A 14,062-nucleotide genomic window follows, 5' to 3' on the forward strand; every position below is an offset into this window, starting at 1 on the left:
GTGTGTGTGAGAAAGAGAACCATAGGCTAATAGCGGCTGCTGAAAACCTGGTGCCTCGACTCCACTGTAACGCATATTGGTATTTGTCAGATCAACAGTGACAGAACTCTGAGTGCTCTTACTCGCCCGATGTGACAACAACACAAAGAAAGACGCTTGCTGCATGCAGGCTGAGCGGCACGGCGACGACAAGGCAGAAGGCAGAGAAAGCTGAGGGCTGAAGAGGTGCTTTTCTACCCACACCTTGACAAGAAGAGTCTCTTCTGCCTTTTCAAACCTATCATACAGTCGCTGGAGTGGAGGTTAATGACCGGGGGGAATGCTTGTTGCGGAGGCAGCCACAGCTTTAGAGGTTTACAATCAGGTAGGCTACACACTGGGGCAGCGAGGGATCGCAGCCGCGCCACGGAAGGTGGCCTGACGGTGCTCTGTCGATATGGGCTGCTATGTCCAGATGAGCTACCAATAGGTTGTGAACACAGAGCGTGGTGGCACTAGGGCCGACTTCAGGCAGGCAGGGTCTTCATCAGGGCATACACCTGTAGAGCCCCGATGAAGACCCAGTCAGGGTTAAAATCGGTTGGCGATTTTACTTGTGTAACAATGACCCAGAGATTAAATAAAGGGTTTTAAATAATAAGGAGAGCCATTGTCAACCTGTGGAGTTGCCTGGGGTCGGCCCTAGTGCCACCAATCTAAATGAAAGGACTTAAGTCTTCTAACTTCAAGAGCACCTACGGTTTGGAGTTTACAAAGTTGGAGAACAAGAGCGCTCAGAAAACCTTTTCCTTTTGAGGATTTGAATAACCTAAAGCCTCTTTCTAACTGTATCCTCTTAGTGCATATGGGGTCGCTGGCGGGCCTATTTTCTAGGCCTATTTACTGAAAATACTCAACTACATCATAACAACATTGCTATGACCTTACAGAGAGCCTTCAGTAACAGATTAAGACATAGCCATTACAATTTTGGTGACAGTAAGGTTATTACATAGGTTCTGCGCTAAGGGGTTAAGCCCTAGGGGTGGTAGTGCATTGTAATGACTTGGCAGCTCTGGTAGCCCACATCGACGCAATGGCAGCATATCGCCAGTGTGGGCAGGTCCGTTAAATGAGAAGGTGTAACACGTGGGGCCCAAGAATCACCCACCCACTCACCCTCTCCTGACTGCGCGAAACTAGCTGCGCACAACTGATTGATGGAAACCGCTGTTGGTCTAAAAATTAGCTCACGTGGTTGGCTGCCAGCGTCTTGCCCCTCCTCACAACACTGTGTTTATAAACAAAACAAAAAAAACCCATCTATAAGACTAAGCACAACAATCAGACAGGGAACATTTCCATGCAGTATTGTGTGTATATCCAATATACTATCACACACATATGCCGTGAGCTAGCACTACTCCAGTAACCTCCACACATACGCGGACTGATGATATGGAAATTAAGTGCATAAGAACAACTCTATTCTGTGTGACACACAACACCATAAATGACTCACTGTCAGTCACATCTGTACTGAACACACATGCCACTCTCCACAAACACATCCACATGCACACCTCATTGCTCGATCACAGAACACACAGGAAACAATTTGAGGCAATGTAAAACTGCCAGAGAAGTAGTCTAAACAGAGGACTTGCTTTGAATTTCAACGCTTGAATTACCATTATTGAACAAAACTACTTACAAGTCACAGTATGTGCATCGTAATACCAGTGACTCCAGGAATTTGCAGTGTTGTGATTTGCAACTTCCAATCAACCAATCACAGCGATTTCCCACAACTTTTGCCATTTTTGTGGCCTCTCCCTCGTCTCAAAGTCACTAAAGTTACAAAATACTTCATATTTTCTAATCACATAAATAGGCCTATCATAAGCGAACTGTCAACAGAGAAAGAGAGCGTGCGCCTGTAGCCTATAGCCTATATATTATGGTAGCCTATGTGAGTGTTTTTTTTTTGGTCTCGCTGCAGGCACGAAAGGACAGGGAAAGGTGTTGCATCTGGTGGAGTTTGTTGCATTAAAATAGGACAAAAAAAATCAACTGACATGGTTTGAAATGTGTATTAGTTACCATTTTTTATCAAGGTTATGGGACATTTTGGTAGAAAATGAAAGATGCGTATATATTTTTAGTCTTTTTTACTTTATTGATAGTACAGTGCAGATGGTGACAGGAAGCGAGTTGGGAGAGAGAGACAGGGGAAGGGTTGGCAAAGGACCCGGGCCGGGAATCGAACCCGGATCGGCAAAAGAAACGCATAGCAAATGAGTGCCCTATCATATGTGCCATGGTAGGGCCAGATGTGTGTGTAAAAATGAAAGTTCGGGAGAAGAGTGATAAAATTTGACATGCCAATCAACCACCTGCATTCTATTCTTCACTCAACTGTCATTCGTTGGAATTCAGCGCAAAAAGATAGACAGGTCTATTTAACCACTTGCATCTCATTCTCCGCTTAGCCAATAATTTGGTGGAATTTCAGCGCTACGTAACTTGGAACGCCCCTTAATTAACTACACAGCATTTATTCTCTGCTCACCTGTCAGAAATTTGCTTTCTTGCTCGCCCCCACCACCTCCCCATTTGCCTCCCTTCTGCAGATGTTCGATTGATTCATCAGGCGTCCTGCCCTAGTTACCTCTCTAGTTTACCTTGCTCCATTGCTCTCTGACCATCATTGGCTGGGGGATGTCCGCTCAGACCTCGCACATATCTGTGAGTGCAGATATTGCCCGAGCTCTCAGTGGTGCCCTGTACACCCAACCTGAAGAATGTTTGTTTACCATGTAGACATTTCTTGGGCTTGGCAGTACTTCAGCACCACGGCCAGCTATCTTGCTCAACATGCTACGTAATCCAACTAATCTCATATTCTCGAGTGCAGTGGTCCGGGCTGACCCCATGAAGCACTTCGATGATTGGTCCACCGCGTGGACAGCGGTTCTTCTCCAAGAGCCGACCGATCACAAGAAGCCCGTTCTCCAGCGAGAACGAAGATGTATGCATACATAATCCAAATTTCAGATAGTGAACTAATGAACTACAAGTATATGTCACCACGGTGACAGCTTGCAGCCTGTGAACCACATTCTTGGCAAGAAAAGGAGAGCTTGTTTGTCGCTTCCTATTAGGCCTTGCAGCTGTGAGATTTTCTTTTCCCAATAACTTTTTAAATGTGTAACAGATTTTCACAAAATCCTGTTAACACTCTACACAGTATAATAGGCACATGAAACTTCAAGGCAGCTGACTTCCAAGATGGTTGACATTTTTTCGAGCAACAAGTTTTGCATGGGAAGACGGAATAGTGTTTTTTAAGCTAATAATCTGACAGGTATATGAACACATTGAATTTTCAAGGCCAACTCTCTCAAGATTAACTATCAAGATTAAGACTTCAGAATAGATGCTTTGGCGTGAAGTTCCACCCAATTTCTGTATTGTGAGAGAAAACTAAGCCGTTTCTGTGAGCGATTCAGATTTGGTTGCATGTTTTTATCTTCAGAGAATGTTAACTGGCCAGGACCTTATTTCTTGAAAGCATTGTAGCTAACCACTTAGCCAACCAACTTGGAAGGTTGCCAATGGGAAATTGTATCACAACAAAGAAAGTTGCTAATTTAGGAATGATCTGTCGACAAACGCACCCATGATTAACACATTTTGTGGTTCTGGAAGTTTGGTCAACTCTTTGGTAGGTAATTTCCAGAATGCAACAGCCCAGGAAGACCTGTGTGAATATTCATTAGTAGTTTTGGCAATCAGCAAATATATCTTGCACATAATTTACCATGTTTTAACATATCAGATTAATTTTCCCCTTTAATGGACTAAGATACAGTGTCCCAGTCATGAAATAATGGATAGACCTACTGGTCATTAAGATGGGGGAGTCATCATCATTTACCCAGTTCTACACACCTCAATCTTTGGACATCATTGGATGAAAGAAGTAAGACAAACAGGGAAACATAGTTTAATTACAAATCCTGAAGCAAATTCAGTGTTTTATAAAAAAAAAATACAACAGACATATGTATGTACAGTATGTAACTGCTGGAAGATGTCGAAAAGCTTTAAAAAGAGGCACTGTGCAGAGTCCATCACACATGTCTAAACCTTTCAATTTCTAATCGACAAGCTTCTTTCTAACACCTATCTCAAAGTTGTGCTTCAATCAGATCCTTTCTGGTTTGCTCGCTATACCTGCCTCACTCAATATTAGATTAATACTGCAGGATTAAAAAACACTCCCTGAGCCCGACGCCACTGACACTCTGAGCAGGTGCATGTAGCTTGGCATTAGCATTTTCCATTCGTGCTAATGGCTGAACCCTCTCCCCCCTGTGAGGCAAAATTGAGCCCACTCTACTCCACCAGAGCAACTGTGCATGCTAATGAGAGAGAGAGAGAGAGAGAGAGAGAGAGAGAGAGAGAGAGAGAGAGAGAGAGAGAGCACCACGATATCCCCACAGCTGTGTGTAGCTAATCTTGTTTTATCACCTTTGTTAACATCTCCACAAACAGCAGATTTAATCCAAGTGGAGATTACTATAATGTGACTTCTTGTTGCCCAGGCAGGCTCCCACCACCCACCCAGAGCACAAACATCGGTCTCCCTTTAGCACCGAGGGCAAAACAGGAGTCGACTCAACAATGAGGAGCTAATGGGAAAGGTTATGAACTGCATCTGAGTGACATTACATAGGTCATAGATCACGGATACATGCATGGCAGTCTGTTATGAATGTGATCTGTGTAGTGAATCTACTTGGCTTATCTTCTTTTATTCTGGCATCTGTGTTGATTCTTGTACAATGAGCGTGGCAAATCTGATCTGTTGACAGTGTGTGTGTGTGTGTGTGTGTGTGTGTGTGTGTGTGTGTGTGTGTGTGTGTGTGTGTGTGTGTGTGTGTGTGTGTGTGTGAGAGAGAGAGAGAGCGAGAGAGAGAATGTGCGTGTGTGCGCACGAGTTCTCCCTTTGGTGTGGTACAACATGATGAATATACTCGTGCATCCTTGAAGGCTGCTTTCAATCACTACACATAAGGTGTCGAAACAAGCCCTCTGAATGCACACAGCCGTGTTCAAACTCCCACCAGGCCACTATACAGCTTCTGATAAAGCCCAAGGACAGGCCGCCGAAAGGTGAGGAGAGTAGAGGAGTGGAGTGAAAAAGAGAGGGGAGGAGAAGGAAAGAGTGTAACTACGACATGGCAAATAAAAAGAGAAGTGTAGAAAGTGGGCTACCAAACAGGAGATCAGGGCTGTGAGTAACACTAGAGGAATTATACATGGATTCATAGAAATAACGACGGTAAGAAATTGACTGTCCATGCGAAATCTTCAAAATTTGAATAATTTAAAGAATAGAAAACAGAACATTTTCATGAACATCAATGTAATAATCTCAAACAGATCCGCTGCCCGACAAGCTCCCAATGCAGGAGATGAGGGCAAGGAAGAAGCTTTGAGACAACAGTGACAACAGAGGCACTGAGGACAACAGAATATTAAACTGGCTGAGGATTTACAAATATATAACACAAAATTGTTGATTTAAAGCACTGCATTTACACGTAGGACCTTGTAGGCCTACACAGTTTGTAAAATGTGCGCTCGTCATTTTGAATTCAAAGAATTAAACATAATTGTTCAATTACATTAACACGTCTTATTAATCAAGACGAGGGCACAAGCGCACAGCAGCGAGTGCAGTTTTAGCAACTCAAACCCACGATTTAGGTAGGCCTAAAGGTGTGCACCACAAACTGTCTACACTACAGTAGGCTATGTAGGAGGAGATGGAAAACTTCAGAGCGTCCATAGGAATGAACGGAGGCAATTAGTGCTTGCACATATCCCACCTGTCTGGCAAGAAGAGCAAATTGCTTGCTGAGCTGGGGACTCACTAATTCGATGCCCTTTCGGTACGGCTTATGTCATACGACCCTAACCCTAACCCTTACCTTAACCCTAAACCTAACCCTGACCCTAACCCTAAATTGCTTGTTTGAAATGTTGGTAACACTTTACAATAATGTTCCTTAGTAAAGACTCAGTAAATAATTAACTAATGATGAATAAAACATTAACAATTGTTTTTTATTATTAACTAAGTTTTATTAATGCTTTATAAAAATATCTACAAATGATATATGCAAGATTTTATACACCTTATAACAGAGTATTTTATTCATTTACAAGCAACTTTAAATGTTTCATAAATATAAAATATCAACATAGCATTTCCTAGTCATTTACAAGCATTTGTTTACATTTCCTAGTCATTTACAAATGTTTGTTAATGTTTTGTTCATCAATAGTTAATTATTTATTAAGTCTTTATAATGCTTTTTTCATCCATTATTCTAAAGTGTTACCAAAATGTTTGATTACCATGTGACATACCACGTAAGTACCGAAACGGCGTCAAACTAGTGAGTTCCTGCTGAGCTGCGCTGTCATTGACCCAATCATCTCGCTGCCTCGACATGTAAGCTTTTACGACAGCTCAAACCCAATTGGTATGACTTCGTAATATTTGCTTCCGCCGGTGAGTGGCAGATGACATGTGCCATTCACTTCGGGTAGCTACTCGGTTGCTACAGAGTCTGAGCCCATTTGATCCCACAGACCGCGAAGCAGAACGTGTTGTTGTGAAATTCTGTGCACGTGCAGTTCAACATAGCAGTAGGAAAACAATGATTTGCAACGTTGGTTTTATATATGGGTCATTCTACGATTTGGCTGCGCTTTTAAGTCCATGGATTTTATTTGCCAGTTCCACTAACTATTAACTGCATCCAATGATGTTTTATTTATATGTTTCATATAATACAGAAAGTGAAGACATGGCATTATTTCCCTCAGCAAGAATGAATATTTAATACTGTTTTTGGGCGTTTTCATGCCGTCCTGTTTTCCAAATGTCAGATTCAGTCTTCATATTAGCATGTAAAGAAACGTGTTTTGCCCAAGATGATTGCAAATGTTGATTCACAGTAATAATCATAATATGACAAAACTGTCAGAAAGACCATTGTGTTTTCCATTATACATGAAATTTGCCATTTTGTGTGTGTCCACAAAAACTATGTTAACCGTGTCACGGTCTGAAACCCCCTCCATAAATCAGTAATGGTTTGGTCTTAGGCCATACGAATAACATCACGTGATGTCATAACCTCTTTGGCAGGATATGGGAAGACTTTTTGGTAAGTTTTGAGCTCCATCCTTCCATAATTTAATCCATTCTTTTTCATGTTCCCATAGCGGGAAAATTGCCTGTCAACTGTGTTATCAACATATTCATAAGAATCTGAATTAGAAATCACATGTAGAAAAACACAGATAAAGCATACAAATACATGAATTCATTAAGGTGTTGTGGTGGAACTTCTGAGGTAAAAATGGCTGAAATGTCAAGCCGTGTTACCGTCAATGGTGTTACGCATCAGCTATGACAGTTGAGGAGGAGTATGTTTTTGCCAATTTATCTCCATATTGACAGATAAACAAACAAAATAATTTGTGTTCTAGGGAGATGGGTTTGTCTGCTCTGTTTTTTCTCCTAAAAAAGTGCTGACTTGTTCCCCTGCACTGTTGACCCAGTTGAGTAACACGGTTGACTGTTTTGAAAGTGTTTTTGTGCTATTGATCCCTTATGTGTTGGAAAAATCCTATGAACAGACACAAGAGATTATCTCTGGAGAGGGAAGTCTTGTGTAAGGAGGGTGACTAAATTCAAATCAGACGTTACAGGGATTTATAATGAAAAATGTGTCAGTCTGTATCACAGTGAATAATAAAATCCTACTTATGAAGCTCAACAATCACATTTTCTATATCAGTTGCACAGATTAATGACATTATTGCTAAGGGACATAAGCACTTTCAAACGTATGTTGTTTAAACTCTGTAGTATTATATATATATGTTTGAAATGACATGGTATTTGTCCATAACACTGTTGACAAAATAATCAAGCAAATGTTCACTTTCATTAGAGTATTTTGTCAAATGATTTAAGATTAAGCTTGGCAATGTGTTTGTTTGGAAAAAAGTATATACCCTATGGAAACATCTAGGTCATTTATTTGAAAAAAAAAAATACTGATAGTTGACATTTTGCGTTTGCCAAAATCACCTTGGAAACGTAGAATGACCCATATACGGCCAATCCTAGATAGCCATTATAGACTGGTTTTCATTGCCATTCCAACCATATGGGCCGTGCATCGGTCTTACTAACCTGAAATTGGAACCCTGAGGCTCAGGCAAGATGGCTGCGGAGTGAAATGACTTATGGGAAGGGACTTTCCCTATGTCTCATTCCGGGACTCACAAAAACTAGGGTATTTCGTCCGGACGTGCCTACGTCACTAGTGATGCGCGTCCTCGTTGCCGAACTGTAGTGGGCACTGCTGGGACTCACTAGTTTCAGGCCATTTCAAACAAGTGATTTAGGGTTAGGTTTAGGGTTAAGGTTAGGGGTTAAGGTTAGGTTTAGGGTTAACCCTATCGCGCCGGATGCATCATATATGATGCATCAAATTCAAAGCCCTCTCCACGCTGACACACAAAAAAAATCCATCTCAAAAACATCCTGCGTGTCATTTCCAAACGTCCTGCAAGACACGGAAACCGCCACAAGAGAGCAGCGGTCAACAACAAGTTGATCACAGCTTGGCGAAAAATGCAAAAATGGAGTAGAAGCGGTTTCCCTGACCGATGCTGAGATATCGTCAAATTGCAAAAGGTTTGTGTACAAATTTCCGAAATATAACTCTACATCCTTTAATTTGAACACTTGCTTTGTGCAATTAATCAAGGAAGAGTTTATGTTTTTACACCGTGTTGCAGAGAGATCGTGCTAAAACTGATGAAACATATAAGCACCATCTGGCGGTGGCAGGAAGTCAGCCATCAATGCATTTGCTCCATAGGGAAACTTACAAAGCATACCACGACGATCGTTTAACAAAACACACAAGTTGTTTTACTTCAAGACAAAGATATTGCCTTAAGAAACGGGGTTTACTTGCAATTTTGAAAATGTAATGCAAAATGTTGAAATTATGATCTCGTAAAAAATGCATTGAAGTGAATGGAGAAATGGTCCAATTGTAGTAATGGACCCATATATTCAAATTACACATCAAAAATGAATAATGATCTATATTACACTCATAAATAGGTTGTTAAGCATTCGATCAGCTATGTTTTTACATAGATTTAAAAAAAAAAATACCCAACCAGGCTGTGGGAAATGTAAAATATGGTCCTGCTAAAACAAGGATAGGCTTAAAAAAAATGGCAGGATCTCACTAAATATTTAAAGATAATCCTCAAATTAAATTGCCTGAAAACTTTTTTAAATTAAAAAAAAGTTGTAAATGCATTAAAAGTCATTTTTCAATGGTCATGAAATTGGAATTTTCATTCATTAAAAGCCTGATGCATCATATATGATGCATTAAATATCTCAGTGACCTTAACAATTTTTTTTTTTTTTTTTTACATTTCTTATAAGGGACCAATATTGAAGCAAATTCCAAAAAAATAGAATTTTCTCTCATTGCTTTCATGGTTCAGGTTTCACAGGGTTAAGGTTAGGTGTGGGGTTAAGATTAGGGACGGTAGGGACGGTTGTCATGGTGACGAATCAAACGTTGTCGGCAACAAGGATGCGCATCGCTATTGTGACGTAGGCACGTAACACCGCCTCCGGACGAAACACCCTAGAATTTCATTGCGCCGTCTCATTCCACGCACTTGTGTCAGTGCACTGACGGTTAGTGCATAGTGCTACTGCATCGGTTGGCTACTGTTTACATTGCACAGCGTCTCGTCATTGTATTTACATTTCCTTCACCCCAAAAGGCAACTATCAGGCATACAATACTTGGCTTGGCATGAAAAGGTTGGTGTCTCAGCAACATTACTTACAGAGTAAGGACACTGTTGGCCACACTTTTCTACTGAATTGAATTCTGGCGTTTCTTCTGTTTCACTGTCAACATGGCGTCTGTTTAGCGTGCAGTGTCCATCGTTCAAGCACTGCCTTTTCCGGCATTGTTAGGGGATCAACCGGACACTTTCAGTGCACTGACTTAACCAAATTTTTCAGAGTAAGCGCCCTATGCACTGAAACATAGTGCCCGAAGGGCACAAGTGTGTGGATTGAGACACACTGGGTATTTCTCAAAACCTAGTGCAGTGCATTTCCAAGTGTATCAGCCTAATTAGTCACGCCCAGCGATTGGATACTCTTGATTATTCACACCCAGTGATTGGATATTCCGTAGAGTTCACCAAAGAGTATCCAATCACTGGGCGTGACTACTTAGGCTGATACACTTGGAAGTGCACTGCACTAGGTTTTGAGAAATACCACGTGTTTGTGTTCAAGCTCTGTTTACAGGAAGGCACTGTTTAATAAATCAAGGGCACTCTTTGTAAAGTGAGTTGTCATTTTATTGACACCTTTGATTGTTTCTCTCATCCATGAGCCTTTGGAGGCTCCACAGAATGAGAAGAATAAATAATGATTTTTCAATAACGTTAGCATGTTTTGTAAATTGTGCGCTCATGTGAGAAAAAAACGTGCAAGCGTAAAGTTTCAGTAACTTGAGCTCACAATCTCATCCTTGATCCTTTAGGGGCTCCATATCATCCTGAACTAGGAATTAAGGATGTCTGCCAACTGTCGAGAGCAGTTTACAACTATGCTTGAGGCGGGAGACAATAGGCTCAGACGACTTTGATTTTGTCGATCGATGTAGACAAAGCATGTGAGCGAGAACTTGTCATGATATGGGTGGTATTAAATACAGCACATTTAAAGTCGGCCACAAATATGCACGAGACGGTGAGCTCGCACCAGCTTGATCTACTGACACAGGTCTGAGGTGTGGGGGGGACAGGTGGCGAGGAGGAGCTGAAGTGGGGAGCAGCGCAAACTTGTGTAGGGGTGTGAGACAAGACTCATATACACACGTGAGTGAGTTGTTGACCAACCAGTTCATGGGAGCGGGACTTCGGAGGCGGTCTGCAGACGAGCATCGACGGGGATAAGCAACAGCAGGGGTTGCAAGATCTGACTGCAGTCGCTTTCATCCCGCGATAATTTGACACCATGTGACATGTGACTTCGTCGACGCAACATGACAGAAATTTGTTGGACAGGTAATCTAACCGTCATGCAGCATTTTCATCCAGAGTGCATTGCTGTCTGCATGCGCATGCAGGCGTTGATGAAAAATCGAATGCGCTTATTCACTTTAGATTTTTTTTTCACAAGTAACTCTCTAAGGAGCAATACTTCAGAGATGACGGAAAGTGTGTTGAAAGGGCTGGTACAGAAAGAAAGATGCCACCGCTACAGACCAAGCTGCAACTCAATCGACTTCCAACATGGCGGCAACCAGAAACTACGGCATGCTCCTGGCTTTTTGTCTGTGCGCAACCGAAGTTATTTGTTCCACATCAATCAAAGCTACAAGGTCTGAGCTTCTCAAGGAGAAGAAGCATTTGATGATAGGTCAAAGTATCCGCGAACATGTGTGAACAGGAGCCTTTTAAAGAGCTACTTTACAATTTCAAACAAAAAAACTCAAAATGGTGGTGGTTGTGGTGGGAATGTTAAGTATTTCAAGACCTTGGTAATCATTTCAATGCATTTTATTCAAAGGCCATGAATATATGTAAGCTGAAAGGAAACATGGAATTCAGGCAACACTTCAGAGTGAAAATACTTATTCACCATAATAAGTAATAATGTCTTAGGTAAGATATTCTCTTGGGCAAGCAAATTTCCAAAAGGGGTAGAATAAAACAGGTTAATCCTAATGCAATGTAAAATGTTCCTTGCATACTTCAAGAGCGAGTTGTAATAGGCTACAATACATGATTATATTTGACTCAATTTTTTACCACATTTTAAAACTCAAGTTCCTTTAGTTTCTCCCCTCAACTCATTTATTCTTTTATTCAACCTCTCCATCTATAGTAGCCTACCTGATACATATAATCACAGTGGCATAATCTTACCATTGTTGAAAGGCACAAAAATGCATATCATATCGTGTCCAAAATAATTCCAGAGAAGAATGTGTGCTGATTTGTTTTAATACAAAAGATCACAGAATTATACGTATATCAGATGATCAACACTATCATTTGAGTTCCAATTCTCTCTCCTCCTCCTCCTCTGCATTTTATTCTAGTCTTTCCAGGTAGCTGCTTAGCGCTTACACACACTGCTGCTAAGGTACGGTGGCATTCTGCTCACATAGTCGCGTGGATGAGGGTTGTCTGTCTACCCAATCTAGCCTGCGGGGCCCGGAGGGAGAAGGGACTTGTAACAGGAAGACCTGCATGAATACTAATTCGCCTACTTGGCTTTTACAGCGCCGATGGAGCCATCTCTCAGGAATTTGCTGAGCGTGATGCCTTTCCATATTAATTACCCTGCGGGTTGTGGGGCGGGGGCAACGAGGAGAGGCAAAACGTATAAGGAGGGGGACTTGCTGCTCCGTCTTAAATGTGGTTAATTATAATGTGGTTTTATGCACTATAGATGGGGCTGTCTTATGGCCGGGGTGTCGACTCCCCTGAGGCGATCCGTTCCGGCTGCTGTGCTTAGTATTATAGAGAATGCATAGGCCTACACACATGCACACTCATTGACAGACATACTGACAGACACACAGTCCATCTTGGAGGGATGTATGAATCCATCCATACACCTTGCAAGCACTAAAGTGAAATTATGAATGAATTATTATGGACAGTAGTTTTCTCATAATCATCTGCATCCTGTTCAAGTACCCAGATATGGTATAGAAGCACCCGCAGCTCCAGTTGGGTCTCTTGAGTATGTGATAATCTACCTGAGTCTCAGAGAGAGAGAGAGAGAGAGAGAGAGAGAGAGAGAGAGAGAGAGAGAGAGAGAGAGAGAGAGAGAGAGGGCCCCTGGTGGCCACGGACAAGGAGAGACAGGGCCCTTCCTGTATATCACTCCCACTCTTTTCTTTCAGGCGCACCAATTCATGTGCAAATCCCACACTCTGGCAAATGGTCCCCCTGGCTCTTTTCAGATACTTGCTGAATCAAGCAATATTTTAATGGCGGGCCTGCAAGAAGATATTTGCATTCATTTGAAAGTGGTAATAAGGCTAAATTGGGCACACTCAGATGGGATTGTTTGTGCAGTTCCTCAAGAGGTGGGGGAAGAGTATGTGAGGTTCATCGATTCACGGATGGGGTGGGTGGCGAGCAGCTACGAGCAGCACACATCAGAGCAAATGAGTGAGTGAGTAGGCTCTTCCTATTTATATTCAGCTGATGGCAGAGACATGTGCTCTATAGGGCAGATTATGACATGGGGATGGGTGGTGTCATTTACACAGCCAGCCATCCTGAACATGGAGCCTGAATATGTGTGGCTATACTGAATATGTAATCTAGTTGTTTTACCAGATTGTGAATTATTGGTTGGTGGTTTTACATTACGGTACACAGACATGCAAGGCAGATAAGGATAGAATACATCAGACATTTTCTGATCAAACTGCTTACAATATTATTAGGATACTTAAACTGATATACAAATTATAATGGCCAGTGCTATTGTGTTAAAGCTTTTTTGAATTCTTAGAGATACTTAACTATAACCTTCAGTTTTACAGCACGCTGTAGAGGAGCCCCAGACAGATCTCTGAGGAACCTGAAAGTTATCTGAATAAACCTATAGCCCAAGTGACAAACTCTGGGAGGAAATCGAAGTTCCTTGAAGTTTCCTAAGAGAAACCAGAAGCCCAAAGGTTGTGGATCCTTGGATTGCCACTCTGGCAGCACTCTTAGTTTCTTCAAACAACTTTTAAGGTTACATTCACAACTCAATGAAACACTATGTAGTAGATACAACCAGAAGCCCATTCAGAACAGAACTTGTAGCTATTTGCATAAATAACATCACCTCTTAGACTAGACTTTGACAAACCTCCGGGCACACAGGTTTATGAGTGAATTAGAAAAAAACACA

This window comes from Engraulis encrasicolus, chromosome 19 (assembly GCF_034702125.1).
Source record: "Engraulis encrasicolus isolate BLACKSEA-1 chromosome 19, IST_EnEncr_1.0, whole genome shotgun sequence".
In the NCBI taxonomy this organism is placed as follows: domain Eukaryota; kingdom Metazoa; phylum Chordata; class Actinopteri; order Clupeiformes; family Engraulidae; genus Engraulis; species Engraulis encrasicolus.